The sequence below is a fragment of the Adiantum capillus-veneris genome, chromosome 9 (genome assembly GCF_014529385.1).
Source record: "Adiantum capillus-veneris isolate H3 chromosome 9, ASM1452938v2, whole genome shotgun sequence".
Taxonomy (NCBI): Eukaryota; Viridiplantae; Streptophyta; class Polypodiopsida; order Polypodiales; family Pteridaceae; genus Adiantum; species Adiantum capillus-veneris.
In genome coordinates, this window is record NC_140939.1 from 4,733,110 (window position 1) to 4,756,941 (window position 23,832).

At 41.7% G+C, this 23,832-nt stretch overlaps 1 pseudogene; it reads left to right on the top strand.

The window, feature by feature from the left end:
• Positions 1 to 16,071: 16,071 nt before the first annotated feature.
• LOC147450059 (brassinosteroid LRR receptor kinase BRL2-like) lies at positions 16,072 to 16,747 on the top strand (annotated as a pseudogene).
• The last annotated feature ends 7,085 nt before the right edge of the window (positions 16,748 to 23,832 follow it).

Here is a 23,832-nt window from a genome sequence, read left to right on the forward strand (position 1 = left end):
CATCAGTGTGTCTTTCATTTTCCATCTAAGCTCATTTGCTATTTTTGACCTATTTATAGAAAAAATCAAAGAAAATAACAAAATGCGCTAAAAAAGAAAGTGAAAATACAATAATTAAGCAAATCCTTGAAAGACACAACTTTATTGTTTTTTGTTGAATTTATCCATTTTTAAGTTCCCATATCAAGAAAAATGATGAAAAATAACCAAAATAGGCTATTTTTTGATGATTTACTGATAGTATTTACACTATTTATACTCATCGGGGAGATATTATCAGTTAAATTCCCCTGTTGATGATTTATAAGGACATTATTAGGTAATTTTGCAGAAAATCACACGTTAACATAAAACTTCTTCCTCCCTCTTCAAACATTGCCCTTAATTACTTAGTGCCTTTCCACCCCTCCTAGATGGCATACTCCAGGACGACGGTGTGCATGGGTTGAAATTGTGTCTATGCATAGCCTTGGTTGGCTCTACCGTGCTTTGAATATCAATGCAATCAAAACCATTATGTTGTGCAAGAGTTGGGTCTTGAGTAATTAACTCAAGGGTTTCTGATGTCGAGGCTTTCTGATGCTGTCTTCCAAAGAGAAAATCTTCTACGTTGATTGCTTAAGATGTTGGTATCAATAATGACTGTTGTCAATCTTTTTTCTCGCCAATGATATTTTGTTTTTGAGAAGATAATGCTCCTTTTTCTTCCAAATCCATTTCATTAGGTTCCTTGCTTGGAGATGCTCGTCTCTGTATTTTGAACCTTAGAACCACCTTTCAAGGTATTGTCGATGATGTTTTGGACACCCAAATTTGAATTGGCTTTCATGACTCCTTGCATGCTACTTGTAACATTTGCTTGTCGAGAGAATTGAGAAGAATAATTGCTTTGTGGTTTGGTCTGTTGATTACTCCCTTTCCACGCCTCCTTGCTTGGTGCAACTGGAACAATGAGTTGTCTGCCTTTAGGTGATATCTTGAGCTGATTGGTATCCCAGTCTGGTACTACTTTATACGTCCGCATCCATGAGATTCCAAAAATTATTGTCTCATTCATGTGTTCATCTGGTAAGCATACAAACTAATGAGGACATGAACATCCGTGTACTATCACATTTAAGTTGACTATTCCCAATGTTGGGGTTGGGTTCTTGTTTCATCCTTTGATAGTCGCTATTCCTGCTGTCAAAGACTGACTTGTTGCTTTCTTGTAAGTGGAATAATTGATTGAATTTACTTGAGCTCCTATGTCAACCAAGGCATTCGTACTATGATTGTTCAGCTGTACTTTGATGCGAAGGTCCATTCCATCTAACCGTTCATTATCTATTTACATTGCATCTTTCTACAATTCCCATTGTTAGTCATCTATATCCAGAGTGTTTGATGGAAATAGGTATTTGTTGATTCTTGAGAGAAACTTTTCTTTTGAGGACTCAAAGCCGAGCTTCTTCTTGGGCTTCATCAATAACCTGCTATCGTTTTATCTTCCTTTGCTTAGGTGCATGCATCCTTTCTAACAATTCATTGGTTACTGGAAAATTGTACTTTTTTAAACGACATCCACTAATTCAATTAGCCATTGGTTCACCATCTAGGGTGGATAACTTAAATGCTCCACTTGAGATACATCTTCAATGATAAACGGTCCGTTTCCTTTTTTCTTAGACTTGGGAATGTGTTGCTTAAGGAAATAGATTAAAACTAAGTCCCCTTTTTTGAAGATTTTTGTAATTAGATGGGAATCAAAAAATTATTTTTGTTTTCGATTTTGTGCATAGATGTGAGCTATAGCAATTAGCCTTTGCTCATCTAGATTCTCTAAATCTTCAAGTCTCTCTGACAATTCATGTCCAATCCACTCAAGATCCATAGCTACCCTTAATGTCGGCAATAGAAACTCTATTGGCAGTATGGCATCAAGACCATAATCAAGCTTAAAGGGTGTAGCATTTAAAGCTGTTTTGAATGAAACTCAATAAGCCATAGAGCTACATGGAGATTCATTTCCCAGTCTGTCCTTCTTGAACATTGACTAACCACTTTAGTCAATACCGAGCTAAGAATTTTATTCGTATGCTCAGCTTGTCTGTTTTCTTGTGGGTGACAGGGCGCTGATTTTTTATGGATGATCATAAATTCATTAAGCAGATACTCGATTACCTCATTGAGGAAATGAGTTTCCTTATCACTGACAATTTCTATTGGCAGTCCATATCTTGTGAACGCATAGTCGTATAAGAATGTGGTGGTGGTTCTGGCATCATTCTTTTGAGTTGCTTTAGCCTTGGCCCACTCGGTCAAATAGTCCGTAGCTACAATGATATATTGAGCTTGAGTCCTATAAGCAGGTGGCTGTATTGGCCCAACAAAATCTATACCCCATTTTGTGAAAGCTCTAGTCCCCCATCATTGGTCTTAAGGGCATGAAAAAGTGACCTTTAGCTAATCCAGCGTGTGCCTGTTCTATAATTCGAATATATTCATCTTCAATTGCACAAAGACGCAGATGTTGATCCTTATCTCTATGATACAATTGGTTTCCAATAAGAGCATAATCTCTTGCTTTAGTTTCAATTGCTCTTCGATGGCGTTTAATCATATCCTCAGGAAATGTTAAGCTTGATAAGTAAGTAACTAGATAGTTACTCCACTGAGGAACATGTGACATTTGAAACAATGTTACATGAGGTATAGGTGTTTGACATTGAGGACAATTTTTCACAAAATAATGAACTCACTCCTCATAGTTGGCCAAAATACTCCAAGTCTCAAGATCCGTCGCATAGTTTGATCTTCTCCAAAGTGAAGTTCTACTATGGAAATATGTGCTTGACTTAGGTATTGGGTTTTCTCCTGAGGATTGATGCATAAGAGCAATATTCCATCTCGATTTCTTTTGTATAGACTACCAGCTAGCAATTGATACATAGCCAATTGCTCAATTAATCCGATTGTAATAAGAAGTGGTATTTGCGAGTCCACTTGAGCCATTGTCATCAATGATACCATGTTTTCCGACCATCTAGGTATCATTTCTACGAAGAACAGATATGCATCTGATAGATCATCGTCTACCCCTTTAGGTGATTCTCCTGAAACAATCCTTGGCAAATGATCTGCTCTTTGATGTGTAGTGCCCTTCTTTACAACCACAGTGAAATTAAATTCCAGAAGAATGATGAACCATCTCACTATTCTTCTTGTGTTGCATGGCTTGTTGACCAAGTACAATAAGGCTTGGTGGTCCATAAAGAACACAAATTTGTTGGCTAATAGGTAATGTCTATAATTTCTTAAGGCATAGATCATTCCTAGTCCTTTTCTCTCGGTAGTGCTATAATCCTTTTCTGCCATATTCAACTTTGGCTAGCATAAGAAATAGGAAAATCAATTTTCTCGTCTCCTGGTTGAGCTAGTATACAACCGATGGCAAAATTGGAAGCATCTACATGTATGTGGGATGTCTTATTCCAATCTGGTTCTTTCAATATTGGAGATGCAGTGAGAGCTTGCTTAAGCTTCATGAAGGATTCTTCACACGCTTCAGTCCATTCAAAGTGTGTAATCAAGCTATACATGGGTTTTGCAATTATAGCATACATATAAATGAACCGTCTCTAATATCCACAATGCCCCATGAAAGGCTTGAACCCCCTTGACAGTTGTTGATCTAAGTAAATCAACAATAACATGAATTTTTTCTATATCAATAGCTATGCCATTTTTAGACACTATATGTCCAAGAATTTTTCCTTGTCTACCCATGAATGTGCACTTTTCAGGATCTAAGCAAATCCTATAAAGTCTACATTTCTCGAATACCCTTTTGAGGTGTTCAAAATGATTAACTCGGATTGATGAATGTACGTCTAGATCATCCATATATACTTCCAAGAATTTCCTAAGATATTCTCTAAAAGCATGGCTAGTCAATCTTTGAAAAGTGGCAAGAGCATTAGCTAACCCAAAAGGCATAACCCGATAGGCAAAAATACCCCATTCCGTTGCAAAATCAGTTTTATATTGATCTTTTGGGTCAACCAAAAGTTGATTGTAACCCGAAAAACCATCTAAAAAGCTGTAAGCTTCTTTTTGTGCAACTCATTCTAAAACATGCTCAGTGATTGAAAGAGGAAAGTTGTCTCTAGTGGTAGCTGCATTCACCTTCTTGATTGTAACCCGAAAAACCATCTAAAAAGCTGTAAGCTTCTTTTTGTGCAACTCATTCTAAAACATGCTCAGTGATTGAAAGAGGAAAGTTGTCTCTAGTGGTAGCTGCATTCACCTTCTTGAGGTTGACGCACACTCGTAGTTTTCCATTTTTCTTGGATACTACCACAATTGGAAACACCCAATCTGTGTGGTCAATTTCATAAATGAAATTAGTTTCCTTTATATTTTTAATTTATATTTTCAATCTCTTCTTCGATTTTCCTGGCAAATGTTTCATTGTATGTGTATGGCCTTTGTCTACTTGGTTTTGCATCATCTCTCATGGGTATGGTATGTTGACAGATTTTTGGATCAACACCCTTGAGATCCTTGTAAGACCAAGCAAAGATATTTTGATATTCTTTCAGTAAGCTTAATAAAAGCCCTTCTTCTTCTTCCGTAAGGTCATTTTCAATGTAGGATGGTATGGGCTCTTCTCTTGGTTCTGCCAAATCTATCTTTTTTGCGTTTCAGGCCCTTCGTAGAACTCACCTTGTTTTTGTAGTTCTCTAATAGGTTGTCCGACTATGATTTTTCAATCTTGGAGAGTATATTTCTTGTAATGGGATGGAACACTCATTACATCTTTACCATCTTCTTCAGTGGTTTCCATTTTAGTTGTATATATCTCCTTTAGAGCTTTTTTCAACTCTTGATATTTCTTTTTCTGTTCGACTCTTGTCATGGTTGAATCCTTGTCCTGGTTTTTAGATTTTGCTTGAGTTTCCTTTCTCGTTTTTCTCGATGTTTTTGACATTTTTGAAACTTTTTGAAGGATATCTGCGAGTGATTTTGTCCTTGACACAATCATGTGCATCTATCTGCATAAAGAACTGTGTTCTATTGGAGACTGATGGCATAGGTCTAGCTTTCAAATTTCTAGTGTCCCTCTTTCGTCTATACCATTTTTGTCTTCTCGATTTATGGTTAGGAAAGTCAAAAACTTTTCCTCCCCTCCTTTCATGAGTAGCTTAGCTCTCACATGTTCTTTTTTTGACCCCGAATCATCTGAGGTAGCTGAGTGTTCTTCTAACTCATTTGTTGCATCATAGTAGAGGTCTGAAAAGACTTGTTGAGCTTTCATCAAGTCCTTGGGTTTGTGAATTTCGTCTTCAATTTGGAGGGCTGATATCATTTGGATGGGAATTATGTCGTAGCCATCCTCATTGCAAAATTGAGTAGGCATAGACGTATTTACACATACATCCATTGTTGCTAAAACTTAGGTCTACCTAAATGGCTCAAACAAATGCTCAGAAAAGGGTTCAGGTACATAGGCTTCATCTGTGCAATGCCTTTTTAAGATACATTCTTCTCATTTTAAGCTCCCGTTTTCTGAAGCTCTGCACACCCAAATAGGAGTGTCTTTGTTCAACCAAGATGGAAGCTTAGTTTCAGTCGAAGAGACTGAATCAAATTCTTGTATGGGCGTTTTCATGACATCTCTATAAGTGTGATCTTTTAGATTAAACCCTTGTTATTGATCCCACTTGCTTCAAGTACAAATAATTGTTTCCCCAATCTTGGATGAGTTATACTTGTCGCATGAAAGGTCTTCCTAGTATAATTTTGTAATTGAGTTTCTTCTCAAAGTCTACTATGGCAAAAGTGTGTTGATATTCAATCCCACAGGAATTAACTATCACTTTCTCAAGCAGTCCTACGGGTCTTTCGATGTGTCCATCAGCCAATTGCAATTTCATTCGAGTTTGCCTAATGGCTGGTTGTCCCCAAGATTCCCATACTGCTTTTGTGGCTATGGCTATGCCTATCCCACTATCCAGTATTTCCATGGTTTCTATGTCATTATATTTCACTGGAAGGGTGGCATTTCCTTCTTCTCCTTCATAGTATTGTCCGACTTTATTCATTGGAACAGATTGAATCTCTTTGTTGTCCATTTCCTGTTTCAATTTTCCCAAATTTATTGCGATTAGTCTTGTTATTCCCACCTTCTCTAGAGTTTTTTGTAGATCATTCCATAAATATGGTCTGCTTTTCAATAGTTCTCCTAAAGTAAGACTGCATTGGATGGGTGTAAACATGATTCAATGAATGTTGTCTACTTCTAGGGTTTGTTCCACTCTTTTTACTTGAGTGGTTCTACACACTTCGTGATCTCCCAAGTAAGAGGGCAATATTTTCAAGGTCAATGGTTTAGACATTCTTGAAGCTTCAGATCCGCAATCCCCATACAAGGATTGTACATACCAAACTTTCTCTATAGGAGATGACTTCAGAGGTAGGCTTCCATCATTGATTTCTCTAACTTTTTCCCATAAGTGTCCTGGTCAGTCTTCTTCTACAAATGGAATTCCGTCTAAAGCATCTTCGCTGTCCGGCACTAAAGGTTCTGGTTCTTTTGTTTCAAGGTGGGATTCTACCACCACTTTGGATTTTTCTTTATTGGCTCTTACCACAAGCTCCTCAAGTTTTTCCATACTTTCGCGCTTGGGTTTTTGTTTTTCCAGCATCTCTTGCGTGATTCTTATCAAATTTTGATAAGCTTCAAGCTTAGCTGCTTCCATGTCTGGAGAACGATAGTTTTTCCATTTGTTTTCCATGTTTTGGCTTGCTTTAAGTCCCGCTTGGTAAGCTTCCAAAGTTGCATTAATAGGCTCAAAATTTTGTCAACCAAAATTGATCCTCCAAATTTCACGGTAGTCTCCTTGTTATCGCGTCCAGTTCCTTTCACCTTTTCCTGGAATAGCTTCTTTGCTTTCTCCTCAATTTCAGCCTTATGTTTCTGTTTTCTCATCTCATACCTTTTGTTTTTGCTTCGTTTGGTCTTTTGAGAGGAAATTTTTGTATTTGTTGAATCATTAGAGGAGTTATGTTTCTTTTTCTTAGCCTGGGCTTTGGTGATTACCTTGATTGGAACAATCGGTTCACTCTCTAATGAGCTACCAGGTATCAGCTGGACTACGTTCACTACTGTTAAACCCTCCTCCGAAGGCCCCCCTCTCGTCAGCGAGAGTGGTCTACTTTGATTGCACAAAGGTGTACAATGCAAATGCAATGGACTGATGCAAGGGGACTATGCCGATGATGACGACGGTGATGACGACGACTTAGGCTGAAATCTGTGATCTTCTATGGACTGAATTTGGGGTTGTCTTGGTGGCTGAAAATGATTGTTTTCTTGCTGTTTTCATGGCTGAAAATGACTGGTTTATTCGGGGGTCATGCTGAGGGTAAAAACGCTGAGGTACCGTATTTGTCAGGCTGCGTTTTTAGGGTAGATTTGTACCTGCTGAAAACGCTGCAAAAATTGTTGAAGGGGTACCAGTCTAGCGTTAGTAAAATACTGAGAAAACGCTGAGGTTACAAATTCAAAAACGTTGTTGGCTAGGCTGCTGCTGTCGCGGGAAAATGCCAGGCAAGAGGTTGTAGGGCGATGGCTGAATCTGGGAAGCTGTGGGGGAAAACGGCAAGGGAAGTGGGAGGATGGCGATGCTAACTGCTGGGGGTGCTGGGGGGTACTGTTGAGAAGTTTCCTGTTGAGCGGGAAGCTCCTGCTGCCTCTTCTACCAGAAAGTGCTACCTTGGGTTTGCTTATATATTAACTTAGCAAAATTGCCCTACCTACTTTTGTTGGAAAGTCACTTACAAATAATAAGTGAAAATATCAAAAATAGAAAAAATAGGCTAAATGCACTGGAAAATTCCCCTGACTGAATCTGTTGGATTCTGAAGGGAATACTGATGATCATGCTGTGTGCAACCGGAGGATATGCATCTATGCTAAGTGACTCGGCATGCACGATCTATGAATAGACTCACAAAAGTGCCAGATCACTGCTAATCTAGACTTGACTGAACTGACTGAACCCAGTTGTGGAGTAGCTTGTCCACGAACACATAGGGTTGGGATATGTCACGTGACATCCCCTCCTTTTCAAAGTGAGGTACTGGTACCGAACTGTATGGCGTCGAGGGAGATCGTCAACAGCACCTCGAATCTTGGAAGGGACTCTTCGCCGACCCGCTCTGATGTGTGGATCGTGCGGTGCTTGAACTTCATAAATGTCTGCAACGCTTGCTTCTTTGGGCCGTGCCGAAAGCGACTCAAAGTCTTATGTGGCTCCTTCGATGCTTCAACTTCGTCTAGAGACCTGCTTCTTCCGTCTTCAAGAATCTTCATGGTGGAAAATTCCTGAAACCATCTCCAACACAAAACCATGAACATACCCATTCTATGTAAAGTGAAGGAAATAAATCTTGTCTTCTCTAAAGACTATGTATGCAATGTAGATGAACAAATAGATGGAGTGACAACCCGTTCATCAAACACATGCAAACAATGAGGTCAAATCGTTTTTGTTTGATGGAAATCAATCAACTGTGACAAATCACAATGGAAATGCCCATGCTTGGTGCTCATACTATCATGTGCTCGCTCACAAACTGTGTCATGCCAAGGAAGAGATAGGGAATGTCACTTCTTGACATACAAAATTTTCAGCTTTTCATGAACAATCCGCATACATTCGTGCTCATCTATGAGAGAAACGTGCTCAACATGCAATATGTCATGCCTAGGAAAAGGGATCACATAACGATGTTGACTAAAATACCGGAAACCTTCACGAATGAAACACTCAAACAATGCGTGCGTATCAATCATGCAAACACATAATACTTCCTGTGAGGGTTCCTTGGACCAAGGCTCGAGAGCCAAGATCGCTTCTTCGGGATCTATCGAATCTTCTTGGGGGGGATCTGTGGACCTCGACTCGAAAGCCAAGATCGATTCTTCGGGACTAATCGAATCTACAACGAGGTTAGCTTCACTAGAAAAAGCATCCACTAACACATCATCCTTGTGAACAATGACATCATCTTCATGCAATTCATCATGCTTTTCTTTTTCATCCAAATCATCATGCAAATCATCATCATTCAAATCCTGTGTGTCACGCTGTGGAGAAAAAGAGATCCTTATCCCCAATCCTTTCAATCTTGTCCTGCATATTAGCAATGAGAGATGGAGAAGGAACATTGTCCTCTCCATGAATGACAATGAGAGAATCGCTTTTGGCATTGAGAGTGAAGGTGTTAGCCTCCCAATCAATGAGAGGGTTATTATCACGCAACCATCGAATGCCCAAAATCATATCACATCCTGAGAGATCTAGAGGAGAAACAACAAATCTTCTAGTGAAGGCAGCTTTTTGAATTGCAAACAACACATCAAGGCATTCCTCCGTGATGAGAGCGTCCATACCGGGAAGAAAGCCAGAGACCTCCATAGGAGATCTCAGACTAACTTCGAGGCCGGGCTCTGTCAACAAGAGAGGGACTGATCACATCATGCATACTACCTGGGTCAAACAATTTGACAAAATGGTGCCCCGATGTGCGACCATAACATTCAATCAGAGAATCATCAATGGGAGGGTCCTGAGAAACTTTGGGCACACCCGTGTTATCATTCATTGCATTGACAGATGTAGTGGGTGATGTGGGTTCTTTAGATTCATTCGATTCAAGCTTAGGACATGTTCTTTTTATGTAACCCTTAATGTGACAATGAAAACAACGACCTTCCTTAGAATACATGCTTTGTTCTTCGGACGTGATGTATCCTCCTACAATTCCTTGTGCTACCTTTTCATCTGGAGTAAGCTTAGGTTTAGCAATTGTGTTAGCCTTACTCTTGAATTCATTGGAAGAATTCTTTGTTGAGATACTATTGGAAGATTGGTTAGAAGAGCTATCATTCTTACCATTCTTACCATTCTGTGTGTTCTGGGAATTCTGAGATGTCCCTTGAGAAGACTTGTTCTCCTTAGGCTTTCCCTTGTTGTGCTTCATCTCTTGGGCTAGAGCGATTGCTACCGCCTTGTTGAGATCCACGGGGTCAAAGACTTCAACATTAAACTTGATGTATTCGTCCAACCCAAATAGAAAAGCCTCTTTGCGCTCATCATCCGACATGCGTAATTGGGTACCTAGCAGCAAAACACGATTAGAAAAATACATAACCGGCATACCATTTTTCTTGAGAGCGCGCCAATCGTCCTTCAATCGTGCGAGGTACTGAGGTGGCATAAACCGCACCTTGAGATTGTCTTGGAAATCAGCCCAACTAAAAGAGAGGGGCGTGAAATTGTCGACTGCCTCTAGGTGCGCGGCTAGCTGTGTTTCTTGCCATGCGTGGTACCAATTAATGGCATCACCGGCAAGGTACATAGATGCCGTCAAAACATTGCTATTTCCTGTCTTCTTAGTTGTCGCAAAATAAGCATTAAATTGATGCAATCAAGAATGAATAATTGTGGCATCGATCTTACCGTCATACTTACTGAAAGTCAACTTTTCTGTGAGTGGATGGTTGGAATCCGCATCATGGCTTGCGCCACTTGAAGAACTCCCACGATCTTTGGGTGGTTTGGTTTTCGAGGCTAGGACTTGGGCAAGAAACTCTTGAGTGCATAGCTCTCGTCGAGCTTACGCTCGGCCTCCAAGGCTGCAGCTCGTGCTGCCGCTTCCTCCTTTCGTAGTTCTTTTCTTTCTTTTCTTGCGTTGGGTTCGCGTTCTAAAGCAATGGGATTTTCTTCTTGTTATGCGGCAAATCTTTCATTTCTGTCGTCGCGCTCGCGGTCCTTGGATGCTTGGTCTGCGGCCATTCTTGCAATTTTGTCGCCGCGCTCACGGTCCTAAGCAAGGCGCTCACGTTTCTGAGCAAGGCGATTTGCTTCTTGTCTATCCATCATGGCCATCATCTGCTTGACCATTGCCTCCATAGGGTTTGGTGCACTTGGTGGCGTAGATGGCGAAGGGGGAGGGTTGAAGAAATCATCTCCGGGTGGGGACGAGTCTCCGTCGCCTCTCTCATGCTCATCACTTGTATGCGAAGTATCCATTCCGCTTTGGGTGACGACCATGCACTATGATCTTGGGTTCTTAAGCTCACGAGGAACTTGGGTTCTTGAGGGTCTTGGTTCTTGGGTTCTTGAGGTTCTTGAGGTTCTTGAGGTGTTCTTTCGCTTGCAAATCGCGTTGATAAGGATTTTCTCTTCATCCGAGTTCTACTCTTTTCTACGGGCCCACCGCTTGGTGGCCTTGCGCTCAAATCAAGGTTGCTTTTTCCCACCTCACGTCGATTGGCCGGCCGCTAAGTGCACGGTCCGCTCTCAATGAGTGAAAAGAGACACAAGGGGAGGCTGGACAAGCCCTTTTTTCTTGGGATTCCTGTCACTCTTCAACAAAAGACGATTAGGAATCGACACGCCCAAGCGAATCTTGAGTTCGTGCGACCGCAACAAGCAAAAAAAATTCTTGTGGTTCTTTCCTTGAGTAATGCAGAACACTTCCAAAACTCTGATACCAGTGTAAGGTGCAGCGGAATGAATGTTGTATTTTCTCAAGATTAGTGATCTGTATTGCTCAAGGTTCCTTTTAGTTCTTAGGAAAGGAGAGAGCCTTCCGTCTTTATGGAGAGTGCTATGATCATGAACAAAGTGATTGGATATTGTGCAAGTGAATGAGATTGAGAGAAAGAGAAAGAAGAGATACGACACCCGAGAGGTTGTAAAACCCTCCTGTGAAGGCCCCACTCTCATCGGCGAGAGTGATCTACTTTGATTGCACAAAGGTGTACAATGCGAATGCAATGGACTAATGCAATGGGACTATGCCGATGACGACGACGGTGATGACGATGACTTAGGCTGAAATCTGTGATCTTCTATGGACTAAATTCGGGGTTGTCTTGGTGGCTGAAAATGACTGTTTTCTTGTTGTTTTCATGGTTGAAAATGACTGGTTTATTCAGGGGTCATGCTGAGGGTAAAAATGCTGAGGTACCGTATCTGTCAGGCTGGGTTTTTAGGGTAGATTTGTATCTACTGAAAACGCTGCAAAAACGCTGAAGGGGCAGCAGTCTAGCGTTAGTAAAATACTGAGAAAACGCTGAGGTTGCAGATTCACAAAATGCTATTGGCTGGGCGGATGCTGTCGCAGGAAAACGCTAGGCAAGAGGCTGTAGGGCAATGGCTGAATCTGGGAAGTTGTGGGGGAAAACGCCAAGGGAAGTGGGAGGATGGCGATGCTAATTGCTGGGGGTGCTGGGGGGGGGTACTGCTGAGAAGTTGCCTGTTGAGCAGGAAGCTTCTGCTGCCTCTTCTGCCAAAAAGTGCTAACTTGGGTTTGCTTATATATTAACTTAGCAAAATTGCCCTACCTACTTTTGTTGGAAAGTCACTTAAAAATAATAAGTGAAAATACCAAAAATAAGGAAAATAGGAATGCACTGGAAAATTCCCCTGACTGAATCTGTTGGATTTTGAAGGGAATAGTGATGATCATGATGTGTGCAACCGGAGGATATGCATCTATGCTAAGTGACTGGGCATGCACGTTCTACGAATAGACTCACAAAAGCGTCAGATCACTGCTAATCTAGACTTGACTGAACTGACTGAACCCAGTTGTGGTGTAGCTTGTCCACGGACACATAGGGTTGGGATTTGTCACGTGACATCGTAGGAGATCTCGGCCCACATCGCCTATGCAACCTCCCAAGGCCTGCACATGCCCAGCAGACAGATAGCCAGGACACACAGGCTGGTACCTCGACAAAGGCCAGCGATAAGCCAGCTGCTTGTTGGCAGTAGGTGCCTGGCCGCCGCCGACAGGGACGTGCTCACCACACTGCACCCTCATTGGGTTCCGACAGGGAACCGTTTTGACACCTTCAGCAGGACCCCCATGAGGAGGCTCCCTCCACCTCAGCTTCGTTGCCTCCACCGCCTCCCCCACCCCCTCCACACTCAGACGTTTCCATTCCGCCTTCCCCTCCTCCACCCCCACCCTCTCCTCCCGCACCTCCTCTGTCCCCGGTGGGATCCTCAGCCTCATCTTCCTACCCATCCCGCTCTCCTCCTCAAGCGCAGGAGACTGGACAGAATTCCACAGCGTGACGTTCTCTTCGTGGTGCTTTCGCTACGAGTCGCATGGCTTGGGAGGGATAGCCCCATCTGAGACCGCCACTTCTGGTTCAAACCTCTCCTTATGCAGCAGTTACTCTGGGGTTGACCAATTTCGACATTCACAGGCGTTGAGACTACTTTGATTACAGCTTCACGCGCTTCATAGGTGATTCTTTTCCCGACCTAGAGGAGGCTTGCTATCGAGTCCACGTCTTCTTTCTTGCAGCCCGAGGCATTGAGGCTCTGGAAACAACGATAGGTTTCTGCTTTTCATTGTGCGGCAAGGATGCTACAGAGTGGACCCTGCACACATTTCTTGAATAGCTTCAGGTCCAGGCCACTGAGTTCTCACACCACATAGGGGACTTAGGGGTGACAGATCTAGTATAGACACTTTGGCCTTTGGCCAAGTTCAGTGTGATTCCACCGGATGCAGTAGGTTGCAGGCACATTGTGGTGCATTTGTTTGATGACACCCAGAGCGCCCCTTGCTATGTATTACGGGCTACACTCTCGGCTTGGGCCTGGGTAGGACAGTCGCTTATGATACGCTCGTCTAGAGGTTGCTTAGATGCAGATTACTCCCCATCCAAACCGAACTCAAAGATAGCGAGGTTCGCTGCTGTGGCAGCATCTACCTTTTCTCACTGACCCCGTGAGGATCGTCTCATGGAATGTACAGGGATTAGGAGCTAGAATCTTCGGGAAATGCCCTTTCAAGATTATTCTGCCGGTCGGGCATATGCTCTTCTTTTGCCTCAACCATGGCTTGTTGATCATTGCAATGCTCTTTAGCACATGCATAAATCAGATATTTGGTGGAGAAGGCTTCTATCTGCATTATGGGAAAGCCGTTTGCCGCTGAAAGAGTGTTTGTTTCTTTGGCGTTGTTTACTTGGTGTGCTCCCTCTGGGTACCTTTCTTAGGATGCGCCGTATCTGTCCTTCATCCTGTGTCCGTTGCTCATCCGCCAAGGAGGATGTTTGTCACCTCTTGTGGGATTGTTGTATTACTCGAGACTTTCTTCGTCGAGTATCTGCGTGTATGCGGCTCCGTTTTCCCACGACTGTCTTCTATAAACGGTTTTGGGCTTTTGGTATCTTCTCATTGGCATTGCAGCGCTTTGCAATCTTCTTCATGTGGATCGGATTTTGGGCTTACTGGAGGCTGTGGCGACAGCGTAATGGCCATATGTTCCATCGAATTCATGCAGATCCCCTGCCTTTCCCTTAGGCAGTCTTTACGGTTCGCCTTGGAAGTTGGTGATATCACTGCAGAGATACATCAGCTTTCTTATGAATGCTTTTAGCTATTTTGTACAGTCGAACACTTTTGTGTTCCTTTGCTTGTACTTCATCTTTTTGGTTCTCTTTGAGGTTTCCCACAGATAGATAAATCAAATTGATTTACAAAAAAAGTTTGTGGAATTGCCCCATGGCACAACAGGTTTGGCTTCGGGTTCTTTGGCTGATGCCAGCTCTTTCCACAGCGCGATAGCACACTTGGGGAGTTGCTGCCTGGTCCACCCTCACGGGCCCGGCGCTACAGTTTGAGCTATCATCCACCAGCAGGATGATAGTGATTCAGGGGGGTCGACCTACACTTCAACCTGCTACAAAGCTTACCCCCCAGGAGTGGAGTAGTGAGAGAGAGGTGTGTTGGGAGCTCGTCTGTGACCTGACACTCTAGTTCATTTGGCGGGCCCATTGCTTCCACATCTTCGAGGCTTGCCATGTCCCACCGGCGGCGACTTTTGGCTGGAGTTGGTCCATACTCTTGGGGGCCAGTTTGAGAGGCTACAAGGCAGCTCTGATTGCATGTAGGAGCGCAAAGAGGCTTTTCTGCGACTCTGGCGCCCTGGGCCCTTCTTCACCATGGTCCAGAATGCACCCAGATGGCACTACCGTCGACCTGTGTGGCTTTCCCCCCCTCCCATCTTGTGATTTAGGCCCCATTTTACATATTTTGTTTTCTCATTGGGAGAGTCTCCGCTTTGATGTAGCCCTCTCTATTAGAGGTGGTTGTAGCCCTATGGGCAGTTTTAGTAACTAATGGAAGGATGTTTTTTCGGGAAAAAAAAACTCTAGAAGCTCTCACCCCAACTCCATTGATGAATTCATGTAATTCCTCTAGACTCTACGCAGGAGACCTCTTAAATGATGATCCAGACCTCAGTAGCATATAGGTACTGGACCTCTCCTACAACAGACTGGAGGGCAGCATACCCGAAGAGATTAGTTATCTCACTGCCTAATAATTTTGTGCCGGGTGCCATCCCTGCGAGTTTTATCCATATCAGAACCATAGGAGTTCTGCTATAAAAAGCTTGAAGGAGGCCTTTGGCCACTTGCCAATTGCTCCTTTCTGATTCAAATTGATGTGTCTTAACAACTACTTCTCTGGCCCAATTCGTTTTCAACTGGGCAGCTCAGCATTGCTTCTTCAGCAGGTTTTGAGCACAACCCAGGTCTATGCGGTCAACCCCTGCCACCTTGTGCCAATGTCAGAAGATAACAAGACATCAGAGAGATGCATCAGCGGTAGTGCAGGTGGAGTACGCATCAATCATAATCACTTGGCTGTGCTGCCATGGGCCAACAGCCTTGGTATGCGAATTATCATAGCTCTTGCACTCCTCTATGTTGATGGTGTGGGGTATCATGTAGAGGGCTGAGACGGGACAACTAGATACTGATGATGTGCTCAGAAATCTTCATGCTGAGGGCTAAGAAGGGACAACTAGATATTGATATGTGCTCAGCAATCTTCATCTGGCACCATGGCATGGAAACAGCAACTGGAACATAGAAGGGGAGAGGGAGCACCTCGATCAATGTGGCTACCTTTGAGAGGCTTCTTAGGAAGCTTGCTTTTGCACAGCTTATAGAGGTGACAAAACGGTTTTAGCCAGGAGAGCCTCATTGGCAGAGGGGGCATTGGCAAGGCAGTGTACAAAGCCGAGTTAATAGGTCTACAATTGCCATCAAGAAGCTGCTGCAATTCGGCTATCAAGGAGAAAGAGAGTTCACAACCAAGATGTAGACTCGGGCAAGATTTAGCATAGAAGCTTGGTGCCCTTGTTAGGCTATTGCAAGGTGGGCGATGAGAGGTTGTTAGTGTATGAGTAAATGGAGGGTAGAAGCTTAAATGATAGGCTACATGGAGATAAGGGGATGAAACAGAGGCTGACATGGCAACCCCAGAAGCAAATTGCATGCAGGGTAGCTCCAGGGCTTTGCTTTCTACATCAGGAGTGGCCGCCCTGTATAATCCACAGGGACATAAAGTCCAGCAACGTGTCACTTGACAAAAATCTTGAGACTAGAGTGTCTGACTGTGGCATGGCAAGCATTGGACGTCTACCTGAGTGTGAGCACATTAGCAGGTTCACTTGGCCATGTGCCTCCAGCGTACTACCGACATCTACTCATTTGGGGGTGATCTTGCTAGAGCTCCTCACTGGGAAGCGACCTACAGACGACGAATTTTTTGAAGACACAAATCTGGTAGGCTGGGTAAGGCAGCTTGTGAATGAGAGATGTACGTCTGAGGCACTAGATCCTTGGCTTCTGCAAGCAGATCATGGGGACAATTAATGTGAAATCCTGCAGTGCTGGCAGATCGCATGTGATTGTGTTCAAGACATTCCTTCCAAGCAACCAGAACACGACGCGCAAGGGAGTTACTGTTACAATGTGATGATCATGGAGGAACTCATATTTACATCCAGCAGAGTAGGGTTAACTTGAATATAAATCTCATGAGCAATTGACTAGAAGACTTATTGTCATTCTAGACTAATAGCTATATCTATGTAGGACTCGCTATTATTTGCCTAAAATTGCACTATCCGAGCCATGTTTTTTTAGTACTACTAAGTTCTCTTATGCAATCTAATGTGCAATGTGGGAGTTCGTAGATAGGGGTAAGTAGCTCTTTACACTATTTAGCAGCCCATTGTGGTGACCTTTGTAATCTATCTCGTGTTATGTATTGGGCCTACACGCTTCTAAATTCTGCCATACGTCACCATGTTACCATTAAAGATTAAATGTAATATCTAGCATTACAATAATGGTATGTAGGTGCCAAACCAAAACCAAAAACGATTTGTAAAGATGAGAAGTGGACCCTAAAGCTTGCATTCCTCATTGTAGGAGCTTCAACATCAAGTGATACATGGGGTTGGACTCGCTAAAACGCAGTACGAATGCATCCTTTGTTGTTATGGCAAGACCAAACAAACAAGAAGGGTGGCAACTATAGATAGTGTCAGTACATGAATTTCCTTTCTGCACAAGTCACTGTGTAGAATCTCTTAAGAATAGATCAATTACTGATGCAATTTCAAACTTGATTCTTGCATTCCACATAAAACAGGCATTTGACCTTTGAGAGAAAAACCTTGAAAAAACGTTTCCAAATCTACAATATCAAGCATTCCTACTTCCTCCTAGATGATTATTTGGTCTCAAGACTTTTTGTGAAACAAAACTAGCACCAAAGTTAATTTGCAACAAATAACACATATATTTAATGTACTAGCATCTCATATGCAAGTCACAAAGTGAAGATACCACCCCGACAACGCAAATATTGTATGTGAGGCTCACATACAATTCGACGAGCTTTAATGTATTTAGTACCTTTCTAGCCCCCAATCCTAATATAGGAGCCCCTTTATTACATCAAATCGCTTGATTTCTTGATATAGCACTATGAGAATGAGTCCTTAGTAGTATAATGGAGCCAAAAACTAACAAGAAACTCTACAATTAGAACGTAGCACCTTTGAAAATATTGACAACAGTTATTGTTCGTCACATTGTGGCTATGGTCCAATGACTATAAGCATGTAGAAATGCAGGTATAAACCGTGCAACTAATTGCACATATTGTGGTGGTATAGCCACAATTTTAACCACTATACAACTATGTCAAAGTTAAGGATATGCATTTGGATGGTTATTCTTACTTTCGAGCTTACAAATAAACATAAAAATTAGCATAGAACAATTGACACTACAAAGCTCAACTCATATTGGGCTAATTACACTTGAGAGTTTTGAAACATGTGATTTAGTTTAAACTTACTTGGGCTTCTATTAAGCACAAAGCAAGACATATTTTTTAGTCTTGTGGGGTCTTCAAAGATTACTAATGGAATATTACTCCCCACTCAAGATTGTGAGTCCAAATAATCTAGCTGCTCATCATGAGTGTCCATATTTCAATACAAACATAGCTACTTTTGAACTCTGCATTAACTACAAAGACAATATGTTAATTCTCACTTGTTAAACCATATATTAATTTTTACAAAAAGTTTAAGATTTATTGGTTAGAGAAGCGATAGAAGTAGCTTGAAACTCGTCTGTAAAATAATACCCTTTTCGTATAGCTATACTCTAGCTGTGCTCTGTGAGTGAATGCGTGTACGTGCACACACATATGTGTATATTCTAACATAAGTGATAAATACATAACATAAGATAATACCCTTTTGGTATAGCTATACTCTAGGTTTGCACTATGAGTGAATGCGTGTATGTGCACACACATATGTGCATATTCTAACATAAGTGATAAATACATAACAAGAGACTATTTACAACTTTCAAATTGAAACCACCAGTAAGCTAGCTATGAGGAGAAGTGTCCATCATTCTCGATAGATAGACCATATTAGTGAAGATAATTTCTAATACCATTGACAATGATCCTCATGTACGCTACCTCATCCAAGTGATAAATGTGAGTGACAAGTCATCCATGCATACCATGTGTAAAGCTTGATATCTCAAAAACTCCCCCTCAAGCTTAATGCCATATCACATACTCCAAGCATAGCTTAAAATAGCCTTAGCTTCTTTGCTCCAAGGGCATTTTTGAAGATGTCTGCAATGTGCTCGTTTGTCTTCATGTACCCAAGGTCGATGTCACCATCCAAGACCATGTCTTGGATTAAGTTCTAGTACCTAAATGTACTTTCTCTTTATGTGGAATGGTGGGTTTCGTATCAACTATATGCCACTATGGTTGTCATAGTAGATGACAACACATCTTTGAACTTGTATGTTGGCAACTCTCCAAGTAGCATTTTCACCCATGCTACCACTGCAACACCTTGTACCGAACCTCTACACTTGCCAAAGCAACCATAGCTTGTTTCTTACTGCTCCATGTGACAATAGCACTTCCAACAAGTGAGAGCACAAACTAATATGATAAAGAGTAGCAATCCAATGTTGCATCCGTAACAATGGTGCTAGCCTCGTAAGATACTGCATAATCCAAGTAGCATGCACACAGCTCTTTTAGAGCTCACATAACGCAATGTGTGCCTCATTGTGTCCGAGTGTAGCTTCCTAAGAAGCTACATAAACTCGCTCTAATCTAGTTGTGTAGCTCAAATTTGGACTTGAGATCGTCAAGTAAATCAAGCTACCCACAATCTTCCTCAACATGGTGGCATTCTTAACCACATTGGATTGCACCTTCAAATTATGATTAAGGGCATAGCAATAGGCTTACAATCATGTATACCGCATACAATCAAATCCATTCTTTTATGCATATAATCTCAATGCACAAAAAGTAACCTTTTAAAGGGGGTTTCTCCAACCTGTCTTTATCTTATTGCAATAAAGCAAAAACCACATATATAGATGCGGTCTAATTTTTAGTAACTCTGAGGGATAAAGTGTGCATTGTATAGGAGAAGACGTCAATTCATGCAACCTCTTGGTATCCATCATTTTTGGTGTGGCTTTCCATTGAGAAGGTACCATTTTAACCTTCAAATTTGTTTCAAGTTCTCCTAAGAAATATGACAAAGTCTTTAGAGAGCGTGGTTTACTCTCTTCAGATGCAACAGACCCGACATCCCCATACAAAAAATTTATATCCCTTGGGAAAAATTTGTGATGCATGTTTATCTCAAGGATAGGTGCTGATTGTAAAGTAGCACTATCGTCTTTATGATTTCTGATTGTTTTCCATAAGGATTGTGGCCATGATTCTTTTACCCCCGGAATAGGCATCACTGCTTGTGAGCCCACCCCATCTGTGGTATTGGCTACTTCCCTTGTATCTAAAGGTGCCTCAACTCCTGTCTCTTCTTGATCTCTGTTTACAATACCATGGATTTTCAACTCTGAGATTTTTTTGCGCATTAGCACCTCAATTTTTGGAGCATCTGGAATATGTGGTTCCATAAGATCTTGGGCCTTCTAGATGAGCTCCTGCAACCTCTCTTTTTGATGCCCTAGATGAGGATATATTAGCCATCTATCCTCTTGGGTTTGATTGGGTTTTAGCCTAGCTTCATAGGCCTTGAGGATTGCATCTAAAGGTTCAGAGACTTTGTCGACCAAGACTGAACCTCCCGAGTTAGTTTTTGACTCTTTAGGTCCCTTTGCGTTTTTGTTGCTTTCTTGCTCTCGTCTAAGTTGCTCTTTTGTTTGATTCAATTCGGTTTCCAAAGCAGCTTTCTCTTTAGACTTTTTGCTTTCATTTTTTCCCTTTTGGCTTTCCATGATTTTCTTCCTGTTCTTGCCGATGAGTTTTTAATTTCTGTTTGGGGTGGCAATGTGGGTTCCTCCTCAAGGACTGCATTTTTGGCAGCTTCTTGAGCTTGAGCTCAAGTCATTAGCTTTAAAGGAATGGAGGGTTCTACCTCAGGTCCGCTTGAAGAAGGCATCACGCGGTATTTCCTTTGTAGTCCGTATTTTTAGCACAATGCTGGCGTAGATGGTCTCTCCCACAACGTTCACAAAATACAAATATTCCTATTTATGGACCCTTGTTTGGACAACTTTGTGCCCAATGGTCACCTCCACACTCACATCATTGATCTTCTTGTTTCATAGCTAAGGATCTAGGCAATGCTTGTTCTTGCATGGTAGGAATTTTCTTTGAGCCATACTCTTGATTGGCTATGAACATGAGTGTATTCGTATCCATGGAGTACTATTTTGTCATGGGTTGTGGCACATGTGTTGGTTGACTGTAGTTGAATATTACTCTACTATCATTTTGAAGAGGTGGTTGTCGCCCTAGCACACGTTGTGGATTTGGCTAAGTGCTACACCATGGGGTGGGATGATCCCCTCCACAAGTATTACATCTCCTCAATTGAGGCTATCGCACATTTAGGTCTTGTTTGTAGCCTTGGTTTATTCTTCTAATCACCCCCTCGACCACTTGATCAATGATTGGTTCCCAAGGAGTTTGAACATCCTTCTTTGTTGTTGATTTGTTCTTCAAAGATGAGGCACTACTAGTCATGTTGTTTATATCTTCGGTCACTTCTCCGTAGGCATTGCAATTGTCAACTAGATAAAGAGCTTCTCTAGTGACTTGCTCAAACGTCATGCATCCTTTCAAATGTAGGTCCTTTTTTAGAGTTTCATTCTTAAAGCCCTCTACAAAGAGAATTGATAATATCTCATCACGTGGTATCTCTCTCATAGGACATGTATCTATGTACTTTTTGAAGCGAAGCAAAGCTTCCCTCACTCTTTCGTTCGCCTTTTGTTTGAAAGCATAGATTTGGGACACCGTATTGTATTTAATTCCCCTTTTCAAGAACTCCTCTACAAACTCTAGTAAGACTCGTGCTATGTTTGGAAAATCATCTCTGTTCAATGGCTGGAACCAAGTCAAGGCTGTTCCTTCCAGTGTTAACCCAAATCCCTCATAATGAGTATGGAAACCTGCAATTTATTTAGCTCTCAACACTTGTTTGAAGAGTGAGACATGAGCATATGTATCCCCTAATCCACTGTACTTTGTCTTGACACATTGATCCACTTGATATGGTCTTAATCGTTGTGGTGTAGTCACCAATCTAACCAATTTGTGGTCTCTCAGAGAGACGTCTCTCATCCTCTCCTCTAGTCTTGGAGAAGATCCCGGTGGAATCCTCTGTGATGTGTACTTTGACATCATTTTTGGCTGCAAGTAAGTAGAGATCAAAGTATCCTTGTACGTATATCTCTCTAGGTCAAGTGGATCTACAAGTTTATACTCTCTTATGGGTGGTCAACTCTCTAGCATAGGGCTCTACACACTTGTAAAAGATATGTGGATCCCTGTTTGTGAATCTATATAAGCCCTCATAAGTGTAATCTATAAGAGCTCGCATGGCTTCATTGGTTCTATGAATCTCACGTTCGGTTTGTTGATCAAAGGATGCCTCTTCTCTATGTATTCTCCCAATCTCCCACTTGTCAGCATTCCAACGTTTTGCATGTCTCTGAGTGGAGTAGAGAATCCTGGTGGTGGATGATTTGTCATGATTAAGGCTCACTCAAGATTCTCAAGATAGTATCTTACAAGCCCACTTTGGCTTAGTGCATCTTTATCCCTTTTTGCCCCTGATCCGATCTCTCAAAAGTAAACAATTTGTGACTTTTTGGTCTCTAGGAACTACTCTTGGGGTACCCTAAAAGTTTGGATTTAGGAAACCTAGAAAAAATCAAGTTCAACATTCAAGTGTGTCCTATTGCCCGCAAGCTTTCTTCCTACCTATACCTGACTCAATTTGGAGTTGTCTAGCAAAAGTTAGAGCACTTTTAGTGAACTGCACTTGAAACAACACTCAAAACAGTTTCAAGACAAGAACACAGGAACTTTGACTTGTATCTTGGTCTCTAGAAGGTATTTTTAGCTCAAAATTGAGATTTGGGATGTCCTCAAGTATGTCTACAAGAACATCAAGTCAGATGCCCCCACTATGCTGAGGTACATGGCTCGCAATCCATGTTCCTCAGTCAAAACTTTTTCTCCAAATTTTCTCAAATTTTGACTGTGTGTAGACAAGGTTATATGCAAGCTCTATACCAATTTTCATCAAATACTGAGGTTGAGGTACATGGATCGCGGTCCATGTGCAACCAACTCTGGACTTGATCTCTTGGCAGCTTGTTATACTCTATGTCCACAAGTCAAATCTTTTTGGATTTGGACTTGTTTTGATAGATCAAATGGCCAACACTAGGTCTTTTTCAGTATGTCACGTGTTTTGCTCCCTTTGGACCCAAATTTACTCAATTTTTAAAAAAATTAGATTTGGGGATATGTTTCCTTGTGTATGCATTACTGATCTGTAAAGTTTCAGGTCAAGTTGTCATTATAGGTACACGGATCGTGATTTTGGAGCCCAAATTGGCTTCTTTTGGTACCATCAGATTCAACATGATTAGTAGGTCCTATGGTATTGATTTTTTTTGAAAATGGACCTTTGGATTGAAAGTTAGGTAAATTCTGGTATTTTATCAAAGTACTTGGTAGTTTTGGGCTTTTGGTATCCAAAATTCAATTTTGAAAAGACCACTAGACTCCTTGTGATGGGCTCCAACTATGGTGCAAGTTTGGTATCAGCATGTGAGACAAAGGAACATGGATCGTGATCCATGTACCTGTGTGTCAGATAGTAAGAAGACTTGACACACAGCTTCCCCCTGGTCTCTTGATCCCTGTTATATGGTTTTTGTGTAATTTGGACTGGTTTAGGTCATACAAAAGTCAATCCCTAGGTCTATTTTAGGGTTTTTCTCTTTCAACAGGGTTTTTCTCTTTTGACCCACTTTTTGAACTTTTTAACAAAACTTCTTTGAAGATTTTTTTCCACAATGGTCTCTGCTACACGCTGGAAAAGTTTATGTTTAAAAATTTC